At 42.1% G+C, this 19,271-nt stretch overlaps 1 long non-coding RNA gene across 1 annotated transcript in view; it reads left to right on the forward strand.

Annotated features, from left to right (window-relative positions):
• The window catches only part of LOC138300197 (uncharacterized), a 134,495-nt gene extending 117,361 nt beyond the window's left edge, over window positions 1-17,134 (forward strand). The window contains exon 3 of the long non-coding RNA XR_011204887.1: window positions 15,885-17,134. This is a non-coding gene — a long non-coding RNA (uncharacterized lncRNA). The remainder of the gene's footprint in view (window positions 1-15,884) is intronic.
• The last annotated feature ends 2,137 nt before the right edge of the window (window positions 17,135-19,271 follow it).

Genomic DNA, 19,271 nt, shown 5'->3' on the forward strand with positions numbered 1-19,271 from the left:
GTATCAGAAGAGTTGAAGTTAGCTGTGCAAGAGGATAAAACCATTCAGCAAGTCACTGGCATGTTAACCAAAGAATGGTATGACAAAGATTTGCCAGAAGATGTGGTGGCATTTAAACATATTTTCCCTGAGTTAAGTATGAACAATGGAGTTATTAAAAGAATGCATCTATTAGTGGTGCCTATTAGTGTTGACGTTAGCACATGAAGGACATGTCGGTATGAAAGCGATTCAAAGAAGGATCATGGAAGAATTTTGGTAGCCGGCCCAGGATCGTTGTGTGGAACACTATGGGGGTCATTACAACTGCGGCAGACGGAAAAGCCCGTCCACCGAAGTCCCGACAGGTAGGTTGCTACCAGTATGGCCGCCTCCCTGCCAGCCCCAATACGAGTTTCCCGCTGGGTCAGTGGGTGGAAACAGAATTTCTGCCCGCTGGCCCAGCAGGAAACAGCCAACAGCATTGTCTCCGGCTTGGAACAGAGCCAGCGGCAATGCTGTAGTGCGTAGGGTGCACCAGCACCCATTGCAATGTTCACTGTCTGTACAGAAGACAGTGACATTGCGACAGGGCTGGCCGGGGGGCCCTCCACTGCCCATACCAAGTGCATGGGCAGTGTAGGGGGGCTCCTGTGGCCCCCCTACACCCCGTCTCCACCAGCCATTTCATGGTGGTGCTACCACCATGAAACCGCTGGCAGAGAAGGGAGTTGTAATCCCCAGGGCAGCGCTGCTTGCAGCGCTTCCATGTCGGATTAGGACCACCAGCACTGCCACACCGTCATGGCGATGAAAAGTGGCGGTGCTGGCAGTCTGAATGCGGCGCTCCCGCCGCGGTCGTAATGTGGTGGTCGGACGGTCATTGGAGTGCCAGGGTTGTAATGGGGCCCTATGTGACAGACTGCATGGCATGTGCTGTCAGTGATAAAACTCAGATTACTTTCCCTAGTCCAACTGAAGCCATACCTATTACGGAAAAGCCATGGTCCAAATTGGGATTATACAGTCTATGTCCAATGTATGTGTTGGAGGAGAGAAGTAGATATGGTATTGAACTAGTAGATTACAAGACTAGGTTGCTAGAGGTTCAGTTTGTAAGGGTGGCCAACACTGAATAAGTAAATTACTTTTTGCAAAATATATTTTTGAGAGAGGGAGCTTCTAATGAAATAGTCACAGACAATGGAGTGCAATTTGTATCAAAGGAGCTTCAAGACTTTCTGTCACGTTGGGGGGTGAAGCATATCACCACTTCTTTATACCATCCCTGCAGCAATGGTTTGGTGGAGCGGTGCAACAGGCAAATAAAGGGCAACATTCAGTTGTCAGTGGCAAATGGTTTAGCTTGGAAGAAAGAACTCAAGTTGTTGTTGTGGGCTTTACGTAGCACCCCTAATACCAACACCATGGTGTTGTCTTTTGATTTATTGAGCGGTAGAGTGGCTACCACTAAATTTGTTAGACCTTGGATGGATGTTTTAAGTGCATCAGAGGAAAAACTAGATCATATGAAACTAATTTGTGAAAAGGCGCATATGAAGTATCTTCGTGAAGAAAAGATTAAAAGAAGACATCAAGCCAGTTTGAAAGTAGGTGAATGGGTCAAGGTGAAGTTGCCTGGAATAGTATCTAAAGGTCACTCTAAATTTTCGCTGCCTAAGCACATTATTTCTGTCAAAGATAGAGTGGTTCAGCTGGAAGAAAGAAAGTGGTGGAATAAGGAAAGATTGACCAAACAAAACCATTTACCTTTGTCTGGTGGAGAACATCACAGAGTGGGGTCAATGAGTGGTGCAGACAGATGTTTAAGATCAGAAGGAGAATGAAGACCTCCGGGTTGGCATAAGGACTGTGTTTGTACATAAGGACTATGCCAAACATTTGTCTGGATGTATAGCATGTGTTGTGTTAAATGTAGCTGTTTGTAAATTCTTTTGTATTGGAAAAAAGAGGACTCTTTTCGTAGATTAATGTATATTAGTATATTATTTTTCATGTTGGGTTATGTTTTTTGGGTATATATTCTTTTGGGTAATGTGGGTTGTTGTGGGGAAGGAGATGTGTTAGGTTCTGTCAACAGAACTTGGAATGGTACTGCCATGGCAGCAGTGTCATTCTTAGAGTATAAGTGGTGGGGTGCTATGAAAGTTCTAAGGACGGCAGTTGGATACTGACCGCCTACGCTTTTGGTTGTACTTAACTTTGCCTTCAATAAACTTACCTATAACTTTAAAGCCATTCCTGCAACTCTTTCTGTAGCTTCATATTTTATACCTCATCTCCTTCCTCTTCAGGACCCTCTTTTCACTGTCTCCTGAATGCACTTCGTAGCATCTCCTTCACCACCTCCCAAACACACATCGTACTTACTCACCTGTAAGCAATGCATTTTCTTCTTGCTAATATTTTGAAAACAATGTGTGGTCTCCACACAGATTTGCACTGAATCATAATTGCAACTTGAGTAAACGACTAATATGCTGCACGAAAGAAAATACAGAAACACAATATCTTGGAAATAGTTAACACTGAGGGAACACAAGATTAAGTAAAACCTCTGAAACATAAACTCTCCCTTATTCGCTGACAAGCATTTACAACATTTTTTTACATTCGTTGTTCAGAAAATCGATCAGTGCGGGTTGCCATTTAATTTAAGGACATGAATATAGAGGTCAATAGCGACCAGTTTTACTGTCTGCTTTTGATTACTACCGGGTCTGAGACCCAGAAGGACCCGGCCCAATTAAAGCTTTGGTCCTTAGGTATCCATCCTTTCAGGTGGGCTCGCAGCTGTGTTACTGCTTACTTTGCTATCACCTTGGTGATGACTGGCAGGTTTGCTGTGGGATAGCAGTTTTCTGAAAAGCCTTTTCTGTTTACTTTGCCTCTTTATATGGTTTCCATGTTGACATGTGTGTTAGCAATCTGACCCGCAGAACTTCTTTAGAAATTTTAATTTTGTGAATCTGTGTTCCACATAGCTGAACGTGTTCAGTCACGATGGTGCTGTGCTCAAGGAATGCTGCAATAAAAACAAAAAAACTCCAGCAACCACACTGTAAAAACACACTCATAAATGTAACGACGTGTGCATTACCGAAATGCTTGTTTGTTTATTTCAGATCTCTGATCAGGTGCAACATGCCACCCAGCGGCAGACTCCGCCCTTGCAGCCAAGAGTAGCCACGGATTCAGGGAAAGCAAAAGGCGACAGAGCAACCCTGGAATTATAAAAGGGAAAGGGTGCATACATCAGGGAAGGCAGAGACAACTTGGGTAGGAGGAGTACTAAAAATCATCGACATTCAGTGGTAAATTGTAAAATAATATGTGAGATATGTCTTACGCCATTTATCCGGATGAACACTTAATCGAACTAAAACCGCGGTTACTCTTTATACGACTATAATAGCAACAAATGTCGGGATATGTGTAGTTTTATTTTATTCCGCCTGACTCGAGAGCTGAAGAAAGTCCTAGAAAATAGAGGAGCCCCCGATGTTTCCAAGTTAGTCCATGCTGACAACTCGCTTTACCTCCAGTTAGGGCTTGAAGATTACCATGAGAATATATATATATTTGTAAATTATAAAAGAAAAGTTTTAACCGCACAAATTTGGAAATATGATTGCTAAAAAGCAACGGGTTTGATTGTCTGTTCTGAAGAAAAAAACTGAAAATGTGCTGCCCCGGACCAACATTTCGGTGCAGAAGAAAATCGCGAATCTTAAAATTAAAAGTGAGCCTGCTTCTCCTTCCGGGGTACACTCAATGACCAAGCAGCATTGCAGCATTCATACACAAAGCCCACATAATGTTGCAGGAAACCAAGTGCAACCATGGCATGGCAATCAAAAAGCTTAGAGATAACATTATGCAGTGTGCAAAGACTACTGCTGATGTTTTGAAAGTATCTACTGCCTTGATTTAAGGTACGGCAGTTGGGTCACAGTCAGTCAGGATAATGGAGGTCATACCTTTGCCACCCCAGCTCACTCTTAAATGACCTTGCCACCTTGGCCGAGCCCTACCCGCCATATCTAGAGATCATCACCAGCTCCACAGTGATCTTGCTTTCATAGCAGCCTGTAAAGGAGCGAAAAGTTTGTTGCAAGTCTAGAAAGTTTCTGACAGCCGTGCACAAAACTTTTTAGTTTTTAGAATCAAGCTTCGAAAACGAGAGTTTGTTTCTAAAAAATAAAAAAACGAATGGCCCCGAAACGCCTGCAGCTTCCACCATTACGCTGGCAGTCCCTGCTCCGTGAGCCCTTAGAATAAGAGCGAGCAGCGGGGGGCGCTGCTGGTGGGAAACTGAGCCTGCCAGACTCACAATTGAGAGGTTGGACACAGGGTTTCCTGGACACGGTACTCCCTCAAGATTGCTTATTGCACAGAGAGGAGGCTTTAATGGCAAGTAGGAAAAGTAAATGGGAAAGGGAATAGCCTCGTCTTGGCTGAAGGGATAACTGTCACGAAGGACGCCAGGAATGAACTTCACAGGAGATTTCAGAATTGGACCAGACGATAGTTTTCAGACTGAAAAACGTAAAAATACAAAAAAAACCCTATTAAGAATCACGATCTTCAGAGGGTCCCAAAATATCAAGATGCCGAGCAAATCCCAGCACGTACGAGGAAAGCAAAGCACGTCTTATGGAACAGGTCCAAGATCAGAAATATCCAGGAACACGACAAAGTGACAGTCGTGCACTACAAGAGTTTCTAGCACTCCACAAGAAACTACAACACTGAAAGGCCACGCACTCCTTTGAGAGCCCATCAAGATTTATGGTAAATGTCAAGGGCATTCCAAGAGCCAAACAAACTGGAGACTTTCTTAGCTCAGAAGCACAAATGGACACATTTACCTGTAAAAACAACTGTATAGAGAACATGTCTCAGTCACACTACTCTCGGTTACTGTTTTTTCTTCCAACCATATATATATATATATATATATATATATATCAACCAACACTTGGTTCGGCATTTCCCTTGCCGCACCTGAACGCCAATGGTGCTAGGATTTGACGCACGCCACCACGTCTGACATGAAAAACAATACCTTAAGGTTCATTAAGGCAACCAGCACTCCGCGAACGTAAGAACTAAGGTTTATTTCAACAGAACAGGAGCACGTTTCGGCGTTGCCGCCTTTATCAACCTGAGGGCCGCCATTTTGGCCCCCTTTATATACCATATGTGTTTGGCTACAATCAGTTCACTTAAAGCAACACGATAAATTTAAAATATAGTATGTGAAAAAATGGCAAATGAATAAATTACAAAAAAACACTGCATAAATGCAAATGAATAAGTAAACAATGTCTATGTGATATGTTTGTCCCCTCTTGAAACTCAGTAGAAAAACTGAGTAAATCTATTGAAATTTTTAAAAAATATGTGTCCATACACATTCAATGGTTCACACTGAGTCATCTGCTTGATCTGTTTGACAACAGTTAGAACTGATAACTAGTCTATGAAAAACAAAAAATAATAGAATTTATCAAATGTCTAATCTGTGGAGATTGTGCTATTCTGATGGAAACTTTATGGGAGGAAAAACTTATTGCTAAAGTGTGTTAGATATTACTACAATAATTCTGTGCTATGTTGTCACATTATAGTAGACAACTATTGAATCGTTTGTAAAAAACATGTTAACTCAAATGTATGTATAGCTCCTCGCTTGAATTTAACCCCACTGGTTCTCTTGAATCTAATGCCACTATATATCTGGACTCTAGTTTTCTCAGATTTTTCTCCCTGTCACCTCCACGAATATCTTTTCTTATCCCATCAATTACACTGTATTTTACTTCTTCTACTCGTCCACCATGGAACTCGTGCATATGTCGAGCAACCGGGTAGGACTCATCTTTGTTGACAATTGCCCTAAGATGTTGTAATATCCTTTTGTGTACCTGTAGTTTGGTACTTCCTACATATAACTTGGGACAACTGCATTTCAAAATGTAGATAACGTATTCACTTTTGCAGTCATATCTGCCTTTAATGGTGTGTATTGTTCTATGTGCTTGCTTAATGGTTTTGATGTTTTCCCCATTTTTGCACGCCTTACATTTTGTACATAGAGAGATTAAGACAGAGGGGATATTCCAGTGAGATTTTAGAGAAGAGTGCCGCAAGAGTCAAATCCCGCACTAGAGACCAACTGTTATTTACAACAGACAAGAAGGGTCATTTTTTGGGCACAAAGAAAAATGACAAACAAAAAGACACTGGAGATGTGAGATTCATAACTACCTTTAATACTGCCCATGAATCTGTAAGGAAGTTATTACAGAAACACTGGCATATGCTTAAAAGTTATCCTGTTATAGGTACGGAATTAAAGAACAGGCCAGTAATAACATACAGGAAAGGGACATCTATGAGAGACATATTGGTGAAAAGTGATGTGAGACAAGGCAAACTTCTAAAACCAGTTGGTTTAAATTACAAGATGGATTCTATACATGAAGTGAATACGTTATCTACATTTTGAAATGCAGTTGTCCCAAGTTATATGTAGGAAGTACCAAACTACAAGTACACAAAAGGATATTACAACATCTTAGGGCAATTGTCAACAAAGATGAGTCCTACCCGGTTGCTCGACATATGCACGAGTTCCATGGTGGACGAGTAGAAGAAGTAAAATACAGTGTAATTGATGGGATAAGATAAGATATTTGTGGAGATGACAGGGAGAAAAATCTGAGAAAACTAGAGTCCAGATATATAGTGGCATTTGATTCAAGAGAACCAGTGGGGTTAAATTCAAGCGAGGAGCTATACATACATTTGAGTTAACTTGTTTTTTACAAACGATTCAATAGTTGTCTACTATAATGTGACAACATAGCACAGAATTATTGTAGTAATATCTAACACACTTTAGCAATAAGTTTTTCCTCCCATAAAGTTTCCATCAGAATAGCACAATCTCCACAGATTAGACATTTGATAAATTCTATTATTTTTTGTTTATCATAGACTAGTTATCAGTTCTAACTGTTGTCAAACAGATCAAGCAGATGACTCAGTGTGAACCATTGAATGTGTATGGACACATATTTTTTAAAAATTTCAATAGATTTACTCATTTTTTCTACTGAGTTTCAAGAGCGGACAAACATATCACATAGACATTGTTTACTTATTAATTTGCATTTATGCAGTGTTTTTTTGTAATTTATTCATTTGCCGTTTTTTCACATACTATATTTTAAATTTATCGTGTTGCTTTAAGTGAACTGATTGTAGCCAAACACATATGGTATATAAAGGGGCCAAAATGGAGGCCCGCAGGTTGATGAAGGCGGCAACGCCAAAACGCGCTCCTGTTCTGTTGAAATAAACCTTAGTTCTTACATTCGCGGAGTGCTGGTTGCCTTAATGAACCTTAAGGTATCGTTTTTATATATATATCTATATATATCTATATATATATATATATATATATATATATATATATATATATACATATATTTAATAATGTGTACTACTCCTTCACTCACAACTATAATGAAAGACAAATTCAAACTACTGAATACTGTCATGTTTACTTATTTCGTACCAGATCCATTTCTTCTGTGAAAAACTTTCTTATAAGCACTTGAGTCAAAAGAACACTAACACCTTCCTATAATTTTCTATTAATGTTCAGATAATATAGATAATTCAGTTACTGCTACACATAACACACAGTTTTCTTTTTAATTTTTACTGTTACTAGCATATAATACTCCCAGGTTTAAACTTACTTTTGTTAGGGAAAGGGCAGGAGTCCGATTTATTCTTCAGTGGCCATCACAGACATCTCTAGGCTTTCAGGTGGGGCCTGCTGCGGGAAGAGTGGAATTTAAGACTTCTTCTGCACATGTTTGTGTACTTCCCTTAATGAGAATAAGCTTCATCCTTTTTTACACTGACATGTTGTACATACCAAACCTCTCATACACCACCAGAGTAAAACTCGGATGATTAGGTTTGCAAATATCTCTCACAACATATGTTAGAAGCACATTAGGAAACGGCTGCAGAGATCCAGATATTTGGTAGGTTGTATAGATTATGCTGGCTATGAGGTTCCAATACGTATCTGGAAGTTAGGAACATGTAGCATGTAGTGATGAGATCTCCAGGAGGGACTAGTGAGGTATTATGGAGAGAGCAGCATGGTCAAAGAGATGCCGTTCTACTCCATCGGGCACAAATAAATTTGCCTATCAGGTGTTGCAAGTTAGGTGAAGCTCTTGGCAGATGTGCTGCAAGCTACTCCAGTTTACTTTGATTTTTGCGATGTTAATCTGTGCCACTTAGGAGAGGAAAAGATAACTTCCAGTCATGTTGAATGCAGCGGTGAGCAGTCAACAGTTTAGTTCTTAATTCACCATGCTGAGTTTGTGAGATGAGCGAGCTGATATCATACTGTATAAAAGGTTAAATGTACTTCTCTCTTGGAAAGGTTACTCACATTATGTCCCATCTACTCCCAGCAGTTGTAAAATACATTTTATTAGTTGTGGTGAGCCTGTGAAGAGGGCTGGGCTCACTGCAGTCCTCCGTGGGTTCCAACAACACCCCACATACTGAATGTTTTTTTAATTGATATAAAAGTTGTGAACTGGTATGAAATTTGATTGTATTGCAGCCACATTAAGTGAAAAGTGATGTGCTAGAGATTTCCAAGAGGAACTACATATCCCAGACTACTTTGTGGCCCCAGGAGGCGGCCATTTTCCTCTGCACCTGGACCCACTTCACCAGACCAACGAGCGCTATGAAGCGCATGGGGGCACACCTCAGCGTGGGACATCCCCGGTACTCGCCCGGGCCAATGGTGGGCCCGTCCACTCCCGTCAGAGCCCAAAGGAGGCTCGGCTGGGCCACCCCCCTAACATCTATCTTGATGCAGACTTTGTACGTGCTTTGGATTTTTATACGCACTGGGGGACATATTTATACTCTGTTTGCGCCGGATTTGCATCATTTTTTTAACGCAAATCCGGCACAAACTTAACTCCATTTTTATATTTTGGCGCTAGACATGTCTAGCGCCAACATATTGGAGTTAACATCATTTTTTGCCTGCAGAAAACTACCTTGCAAGGCATGGCCATTGGGGTGGTGGGCATAGCTCCTGTCTTTACTAAGACAGGAGCTATGTCCATGGGGCTTGTGCACCATAAAATGACGCTACACTGCCTAGTGGCAATTTTTTTGCCTCTAAACAGTGTAGCACCATTAGTTGGCACCCAAGCCCTGGTTCCTCCTACGCCTCTCAGGCCCTGTTAGCATCCTTTCCAAAGAAGCTAACAGGGCCTTAGCGCCGGCTAGCACCATTCCTTAAATATGGCACCTGGACGGTGTCTAGGAATGGCGCTAGCCAGTGCTATACTTTTTGCCGCAATCCTGCGCTAACGCAGGTTTATGGCAAAAATTATAAATCTGCCCCTGGGTGTGGCTATATTGTTTTATACTATCCCCAAGGGACCACCCTCTGTTGTAAGGAACTCTGATGGGTAAAAGGAAAGTGAAAGAGGATGGGGCTGGGGTGGCACACAGTAAAAAACACAAACAGCAGAAGCATGCAGCAAGTAACTGTGTAATAGATAGGAAGACGACCTCCTAGTTGACTGTGAGGACATTCTGACCTCCTCTTTAGATAGAGCCCCCAAATATATTCAGAGTGAAGGTTCCCCTGAAAGACCAAGAGAGGCCCACAGGACAATCCCAGAGATGTTAAAAAAAATGTGGGGCACCAGTTTTAACTCCTATAGAGCAGAGCAAAGAGAGACATGCTAATACTCATTCACCATTGTCACCAGCGAGTGCGCCTCCACCTATTGGAGCTGAGGCCCTTCATTGCACCAATCGCTTCAGTCCCTTAATTGATATATCACATGACGATCCTGACCTAAGTGTATTAATGGGTGGGACAGTCGACACAGGAGCAACAGACACAAGCCCAGACCTGCCTAATGCTCAGTACATCTCATGTATAAAAGACCTACAAGATGAGGTATCTGAGCTCAAATCTATGGTTAAATCCTTAATTATAATAGTCAAACAGCTAACACCCGCAGACATGACACCCAGCAGGGATCACAACGGTAGCACCATGGCGAATTACCCAGGGTCCTCAACATTTCCGACCAAATTGCCTTCGAACACCGGTAACAAGATTTGCAACTGCACCCCTCCCCCCGTTGCTGTCAACCTGGTGCCCGGCACTGGTCATCTGACATCAGGTGGGGGGTCCATGAACTCCTGCCAGGCCCTACATACAAATACCTAAATAGGAGTGACAAACCAAGTCTTCACCATCAATTGCCTAGATTAATGAAAGATAAAGTTCCAAATTACATTGGACAGCCTGCTGCCAATTGGGCTAATTCTAACAACACTGTCCTAATGGTTAATGTCCCCAAACTACACCTACCAGTCCACAGGGAAAGGGGAGACTCTGTGAAAAACAAGGCGATCCACTGGATCCATCATGTGAGGGGCTGTTACTTCATAATACGCGAGGACATAATTGATGCAGTTAGAAGGCCAGATCCTGTTACCTGTCTTGATACAATTGAGCTGCCACTTAGGGACAGGAGCTTGGTTGATAATCTGGTTACCTTAGATGCAAGGACAAGTGCCCCAGGGTACTCACACATTCAGTTTAAGTATCCCAATCTCCCCCGCATGACAGAACCTGGTTCACCCACCTTTCACCAGGCATTTCTTCTAATCTAGATAGGAATGACTGACTTAGTGCACCACCCGACATCCCTGCTGATCTACTATCCCTCCCATGTGACATAACTACTCCTGGCTCAACTGCTTCTACTACTGCTGACTCTAAAAACATCTTTCCCCTCATCCTGGACAGACCCAATCTATTGATTCAGGACCACTTGGTCAACTGTGAATGTACCGCTCCTGAGGGGAATATAAGGATAGCATTCTGGATCGTGGCAGGTCTACTGTCTAAGGTTGTAATAGCATATTGGTGTGATTTTGTTAATAGCTATTACTGTAATCTGTGTACAAGAAACATGGGCAGTAAACCCAATCCACCTAAACGGTTTCAGAACCAAGCATACCCCGGCGGAATCATCCAACTCGGGGAGAGCAAACGGGGGGATATGTACTTACGTTTCAAATACCCTGAGAGCAGCTAGTATAACTATGCTGGCTTTGCAACCCTACCACCACATCGTTGGTGTTAAAACATCAGCAAAATGGGTGCTGGCCTTAATTAACTTCTTTAATAACACCCTGAAAGCTGAGTTAAAAACCGCCTTGACTCAACTAAAAAGGGATATCGAAGCTCTCAGTAATAAAAAATTTCAGGATTTGGTATTTCTATGGGGTGGAGGGGAAATTTCAATACCGAAGTTTGCAATAGGGTTTCAGAAAAGGTCTGCGGTTTAAGCAAAAGGGGGAACGCTGGGCACTCACACTTTACACAATTTAGCTGTGGGGAACACTTGAGTGATCTTATATTCAATATTGCCCTTGCATTCCGTAACAAAATTTGGTGCCCGCCAATCCCGTTTACACCTACGTTCATTGGGCAAGGGAAAAACTCAGTGATAGATTACATATTTGTCACATACATGCTGCAAGGGCTAGAAATGTCATTACCCACACAATTGCATGCAGTGACCATTACCTCCTGAGCATAGACCTGGATATGGCATCAAGAGATTTTTTATACCAAGCACCACTTCCTAACTTTTGTACGGTGGGAGCCATGGACATTAACATGCTCAACAGGTACACCTTACGGTGGTCAAAGATTGATGCCTAAGAGTTTCTAAAAAAGTTTTTCTGTGGTTGTAAGCAGGCTTTTGAAAGTTGTCTAGACCTGGGCTCTGACTCCAAGGATATCATTGAGAGTTGCCCAAAAATTGCTCGGGATGTGAAGAAGGGACTAATAATTACAGGTAGGGACAGCAGCAACAAGGAGGACGAGAGGGTGGTTTGATGAACATTGTACCAAGGCCCATAAAATGCTGAAACTAGCACTCCAAAATGATCACGCTGTGTAAACAAAGTCAGGGCGGCTAGGAAAAACTACAAGCGTGTTTTAACGCAGAGGAAAATAGTACTAAAAGAATATTTATGGGACAAACTGTTACTGGCCCACGCCTTGAAATAGCCATTAGTCAGGGAGACTGGATTAGTCACTTTTCCAATATTTATTCCAATCCTATTAAAAGGTCAGGGCTGATAGTAGATGCTGTGTCCGAGAGCGATTTATTTGCCCCCGTTACCTTCCCTATCAAGCTGGCATTCACTTTGGATGAGATCATTGCTGCCCTGAATGCTAGCAAAGCCGGCAAGGTGCCGGGCCCCAACTTCATCCCTGTAGATCTGTTTAAAGCCAACACGACCCTCTGGGGGCCACTGCTTACTCAAGTCCTGAATGCGTTTTGTCAAGTTGGCCTACTGAAATCCTGGAGGGAATCAATAATTGTTCCAATCTTCAAAAAGGGAGGTAGACACAGTCCAACTTGCTGCCGTCCCATCTCTCTCCTATATTTGATGCTAAAAGTTTCAGGCCACGTTATCTTGAACAGACTACAGGAATGGGCCCAGGACAAGAATGTTTTATCAGACCTACAGTATGGGTTCCAGAAGGGAGTAGTCACTGTGGAACAGAGTCTAAACCTAGGTATGCTGATCGAGAAATACTCCACTATCAAGCAAGGGAGATTGTACCTAGCGTTTGTTGATTTAACTGCTGCCTTTGACTGTGTAATTCATAGCAAATTGTGGGCTATCATGGGGAATATGGGGTGGACCTTCTGATCATACAATTTCTCAGGGAAACATACCATGGATGCAGCACCAGAGTGCGATACGGACTAGAGAGGCAAATGTACCCAGCCATTTGGAATAGAGAGGGGTGTAAGGCAGGGTTGTGTTCTGGTACCCTTTCTTTTCTCCCTATACATTAATAGTCTGGGTAACGTATTATCTGCCAATTGTAACAACCTGCCTCAAATAGGCTCCAGGCCCGTCCCCGCCCTTTTATATGCTCAAGATGCGGCCCTAATGCCTGAACCCCCCTCGCACTGCAACAGTTACTAACATGTTTTGTGTCCTATATGGAGGAACTGGGGCTATTAGTTAACAAAAGCAAGACATTTGCTATGAGGTGAGGGAAAGTGTTACCAAAAACCCCTAGTCTCATAATAAAAGACACCAGAATTGATTACTTTACGTCCTTTTCCTACCTGGGGATTATGTTTGATGTAAAAGGGACATGGCAATTTGCAATTAGAACCAGAGGACCACACTTCCAGAAAACTATTGCAGCCTTACCCAATTTTGCTTGCAAGGTTGGTAAGAAACCGCCTAGGGAGATACTAACAGTGTATATTGACAAATGTATGTCAACAGCCATGTATGGGGCAGGCCTTTGGGGGCATGTAAACAATGTCTCCCTACAGTTGATAGAGAACACCTTCCTGAAGTATCTTCTTTCTCTCCAACAGAGGAGTCCATCACACATATGACACTCGGGATTAGGGGGGCAGCTAATTTGAAACCTAGTTAAAATCCAACCGATCTTGCTATGGCACAAGATATGGACTTCTGAGTATACCAAGCTGAACCAAGAGAAAATATGGGATTGTCCTGTAATGTAGGAAAAGTAAAATGTTTGGGCTATATAAAAAATGTTATGAGTGATCTAGGACAACCAGACTACTATTATAAACCAGAAACACAATGAGCTGTCACAAGAAAAAACGTGAAGAAAGACTGCTTGTCACATTCAGAGGAACTAAGTCTAATCGTGAAACTGCTTAAGCCAAGTGTTCTGAAAAAACAGCTGATCCTAACCTCACCTGGGATGCAACTATATCTAAACGAGGTGAACAACGAACAGCAAAGATTTGTTTTGACCAGGTTTAGGCTAGACCTTTTCCATTATTCAGTGAGTTTCCTAACCATAAACGACTGGTCGAGGCCTATGGCCAAATGTCCATGTGATATGGCTACTAAGCAAAGTTCTTTCCATACGATTCTATTCTGTTCATTGTATAACTCACCAAGAAAGATACTATGGCTGCCATTACTGAGGTCCATGAACTTGACACAATGCCGACCAGCCTACAGACTTTGCCAACCATACACATCTGTAACATCATGTCCAAATTCCTATGGGCTATCCTCAGACACAGAAAAATAATACAGTTTGCTAGTGACTGAGAAGTAAATCCCATATCCATTGCCATATGTATGCTGCTGGGTGATCCTAATCATTTTTATTGTTTTATTCCTTGCATTTTTATGATAATATTCTGAACATATAATGTATATGTATACATATAGATTTAATTTTTATTTTTAATATTTTTTTGCACAGTTTTTAATTACAAAACCCTGTATTTTGCAGCTTTATTTTGTCTCAATACCATCCATTTTATTTGCGTCTTAATGCTTTTCTTATATGCTTGGATTGTGGTTAATGTATTGTTCTTGTTTTCTGTATGTATGCTTTTATGGCAAACGTCTGTCGAATAAAGCTTATTTTTTTTAATTTGATTTGATTCAATTTATTTGGATTAATGATATTTTGATTTATCTTGGACAAGAAGTGGATTAGCCAAAATACCAAGTGAAAGCAGAGTTGGGCAGCCTCAGGGTAACCTTGTGCTTTACAAGTACATAACACATAAACATAAACATGCTTGGTTGCTCACTCTGCTGCTGTATTTTGGAGAACGGGAAAAGTGCCATCAGCAAACTTCACACCAAATGAATTCTTCAGAGAACACCAACTTTGGTGAATCCCTACTATCGAAATATATAGCAGTGTAGCACAGCAAAATGAATCTTACAATCTCCTGGAGCTACAGCATAATAGTACCCCTATGTGGTGAACTGGCATACTTTGCAGGTGTACAATAGTCATTCATGTATTCCAAAGGAGCACATCCTACAGGGTGGAACGATACAAGAAACAGCCAGTAATATGAGAGGAAAGAAAAATATTCCTGTGGGTGGAGTAGAATCCCACTCTATCTATATTTTATGAAATTGGTATCTATAGGGCTACAAAACAGATGCCCTGTTATGCCAGACCTAAAAGGTAGATGCCATCAATCTGGGATCAAATTGTCCTATAAGTAACTTAGGTTTGGATGTAAAATTGTACATAGAATCATCCTGTTTGAAGTCAACACCTAGATGAAGAGGACAACGCCCTCTCCTCAGTACAAGTAGGATGCAGGATTCTGGACTGTAAAGTAATCCTTCAGGTTATGATCAACAAACGTGGCATCAGGAATAAAGTTCCACTGTAGGTGGATTTCCTGGGCTTTTCCCAAGCATTCAACTGGGTTCAAGGAGAACAACTGTGGGAAAAGATAGAGAAGACCCGCATGAATGCACCTCTAGTCCATATGTTCCCTAGGCTGCAGTGTTCGTCATCAGCCAAGGTTCCCTACATTAAAACAGAATCACTGACTAGTATATTTCAGAGGGACACCAGAGTAAAACAAGGAAATTGTTAGCTGCCCTGTCTGTATGTCAATAATTGACTAGGGGTACTGAGAGAAGTACCTAATAAACACAGGAAGATCCCACAATAAATTATACATAATTTCAAATACCATTTAGTGCGATAATTAGGTGAGTCTGACAAGATGGGAAAATGTCCTTCGGCTGGTAATTAACGAAATGGAAACTTTTAGTTGTCCTTAGGGATAATCAAAATTTACCAGAGTAAATTCCAAATCTATGTCCTGGGGTCCTCAGTGAAAAAAAGCTGCAAGCAAGATGTTTTACATAGGGGTGTGTGCTTAAGAAGTAAACCCATTTCAATACCTGGGGATTACTGTTGTCTCTTTCTCTTGTAGGCTGGACTAGGCACATCGGAAGAGCAACAAAGAGAACACAACCTGCAGCAAATAGAATACTGAGATTTGCACAGAAATATAGTGATGGAATTCTAAAGCATGGGCAGAACATCTGCAAAGACAAATCCAGTGCCATGATATCACATAATGGAACCATTTGTGCTCTTGGTAAAAGCAGTATCCCTATACGCATATCATAAAGGAGGTTTTGGGATTACAAACTATCACAACTCTATCAGGGCATCTGGAGGTGAAATGTGGCTTTGTGTCAATATCGCTAAGAAGAGCATCCTGATGATGAACTACCTGACCACAATGAAAAGCAAAGTGGTAAGAAGGTGGCTCTCCCTAGTGAGACTCAACATGCAACACTCTAGTGAGCTCCAGGTAAGAACACAAGAGGTCATCAACTGCTTGCCTCTGCAGTGACCAACACATTTAGACCATGCCACGTCTGCTGTTGTCCTGAGTGGAGGATCGTCAGATATTTAGGTAGACTCCCTAAGGCGGCGTAAACGGAAAGCTAGACCTAATATCTATTGCCTTGCCCAAAACGCATGCAGACGTCTTCAAGCTTTCATCGACGAAATTCATGCACCTAAGAGCAACGGAGGACAAACAGGACAGTGCAGAGTAGGCTTTGGCAGGCAATGTAAACCCCAAACTGGTGTCTTTTCAATAAGAAGGGCACTTGGGAGTGAGCCAGGATTGACATGATGATATTAGGTCGCTGCAGAGCTTGTGCGAGCTACAACTATAGGACAATCTGGGCACGGGAACATGATTACCCTGATGGAGAGCAAAGACAATTTATTCAGAGGCATAAGGTGTACAGGACTATCGTGCTTTAACTGAGTGAGAGCCCAAAGCAGTGAACACCAAACTTAATCTCACCACCTTCTCCACACAGAGCAAATAACGAACAGAGCCTACATCTCGTTACTCGCTCCTGGACATGCTTTTTTACCTGGCACAGGAAAACAGACTGATGCTTCCGGTCAGCGATTGCCCTAACATTTGCTGGCATACTAATTGCCGTTATCAACTCACTATTTATGGCGAAACCAGTTTTTTGTCTCGCCCGCCATGGTTGCTTTTTATTTCACTGCACGTTTTACTTTCTTCTGCGTGCATCGCCTTGTCTCTTTATTTTTTCACATTAGGTACACATCTAAAATGTTGCATTTTACCTTCTGTTTTTGATATGCCAAAGCCACGAGGCTGAATTCAAATAAAAACCTGAACCGCAACTAATGTGAATTTGTGTTTAAATTTTAAATTGTGAACCCCATATATCTTGAGGTATAATTCCAGGTTGCACACTCGACTTCATGTCCCAGGCATACAAATTACTGCTCCCTTCTGTCGAGCATTGTTGAATGGCAGCTCTGATACATTTCAACTTGTCTCTCGAGCTGTACGCCCATTTCAGCCTCGAAGCTCATTACTTATTCAAGAATTGTCTTTCACACACATGTCCATTGGAGAATAACAGCGTCTTATTCAGTGATCCGCAATGATGTGCAGATGCTTAATGAGACACTAATTTACTGTCTTTTAACTAAAGAACTGAGAACATTCAACATTACAACGTTTTGGTGACTCCCTCCATCAGATGAAATAAACAAGGACAAATATATTTGTTTAATTCTAACGTTTGTCATAAGGATAGTCGTATGCATGAAAATTGCAAAAACCTCAAGGCGATTACACCTGTTACATTTTATAAGTCAAAAGCTCCATTCTTCAACTTTGACGCCAATAACCACAATCATCCCTTCACCCCAAAGCAGAATTTTTCCCATCATTTATATCTGATGTAACTCACACCTATTAATGCAAATGTGACATATGGTTTCAACAAAAAATGATTGCCAATTTCAATGGTTTAACTGATTTGACTCTCATTACAATAAAAGCGAGGGATTCATCAAAATCAGTGTATGCAAATGCAAGCTTTTTTCACATGTAGCTCATTAGATATTCTGTGTCTCACTCACAAGTTATCTGGTGTAGACAAATTACTTGTTTCCTGAATGAATTTGTTCAAGTAAAAATATAAGGGACATTGTCAGACCCTGTTCATAGAGCCACAGGGCAGACAGAGGCTAGAGGACCATGACTGTAGGGGATGAGGTTGTTCGCCACTAGTCCCTCCTTCTATGGTTCTGCAAACTGGGCCCTGTGCACCCTTTCCACACTTGACCCATAGGGTAGTGAGGGTGGGGAGTAAAAGGCTTCTCAAAGAGGTAGTATGAGAAGGTGGCCAAGAGCTCAGAACACAACAGTTAACCAACAGACACACTATTACATTGTGCAGCCAAGTGCTTATATTTTAGTTACAAGAAAGTACCTTTATGTCACAGCAAAAATAAATGCTACATTACTGAGTGAGGTTGTACAACCCCAGCCCCCCGTGCCCTATTCCCCGAATACTGCAGCTCTGGTGGTGCTGGCAGGTCCAATCAACCTTCCAACTCCTACCACAGCTTTGTTGATGTGGGAGCCATGGCAGTGACCTCTCAGAGCACAAGGCGCAATGCAGGTTCAGCATGGAAGTTACTCACCTTCCGCAGTTGCAGCCTCTCATGCCAGATGCAGACAGGCCCTCGGTCACAGAAGTTGCAGCATTCAAGATAGATTGTCAGAGATTGTGCATCTTGAGCATTTGTGACCTCCGGGCCAATAAGGGCTTCCACATCAGTAGTGACAAGGGATCCTCAGCTTCAGCTGATATTGTCTGCGGCAGAATCAGTCTCAAGGGCCTGTGGCTAGAAGAGGGACAATGCGTAGCTGCTTTACTCTTGAATGTCTTTGTGTAGTTCCCAACAAAAATCTCTTGGGGAATAGGAGACCCTTCACACCACAGGTCACTCCTTGTCTCCCTCCCTCTCTCAATCAGCTTTTACTAGATGTACGTTACGTGGTGCATTGTTTCTGCAGGGAGTCTCTCCTCCTGTATAGCCAGGCAGTCTCCTTCCCTCTCTCAGCAAGCAGGCAGCATTATAGGTGCTAGGCAGAACATCACCTCTTAAAGAAAGAAGTGCAGACTTTAGATGAACCCCACCTGTGGGAGACTGGCTCTCCTACAGACACCATCTTCTTTCACACAGCAGTCCTTCAAGTACTCTACGTAGGATCCCTTTTATTGGTCACGAAGAACTTAGAACTGGAAAATAGTCGGGTGGTTTGGGTCCCACATTACATTTGTACTAGGTCGATGTCCCACTACAGGTAGCATTGATCCCGGTTCCAAGCAGGAGTAGCCAAAACAAGGATATCATCAAGTCTGAGATCGCTGCATCTGTCTATCATCAGCCTTCCTGAAGAAGTAATCCTGGACATACAAAAGCGAGGTCCTGCCTAAAGATTTCCCCACCTTGGCCA

Source organism: Pleurodeles waltl, chromosome 6 (assembly GCF_031143425.1).
Source record: "Pleurodeles waltl isolate 20211129_DDA chromosome 6, aPleWal1.hap1.20221129, whole genome shotgun sequence".
In the NCBI taxonomy this organism is placed as follows: Eukaryota; Metazoa; Chordata; class Amphibia; order Caudata; family Salamandridae; genus Pleurodeles; species Pleurodeles waltl.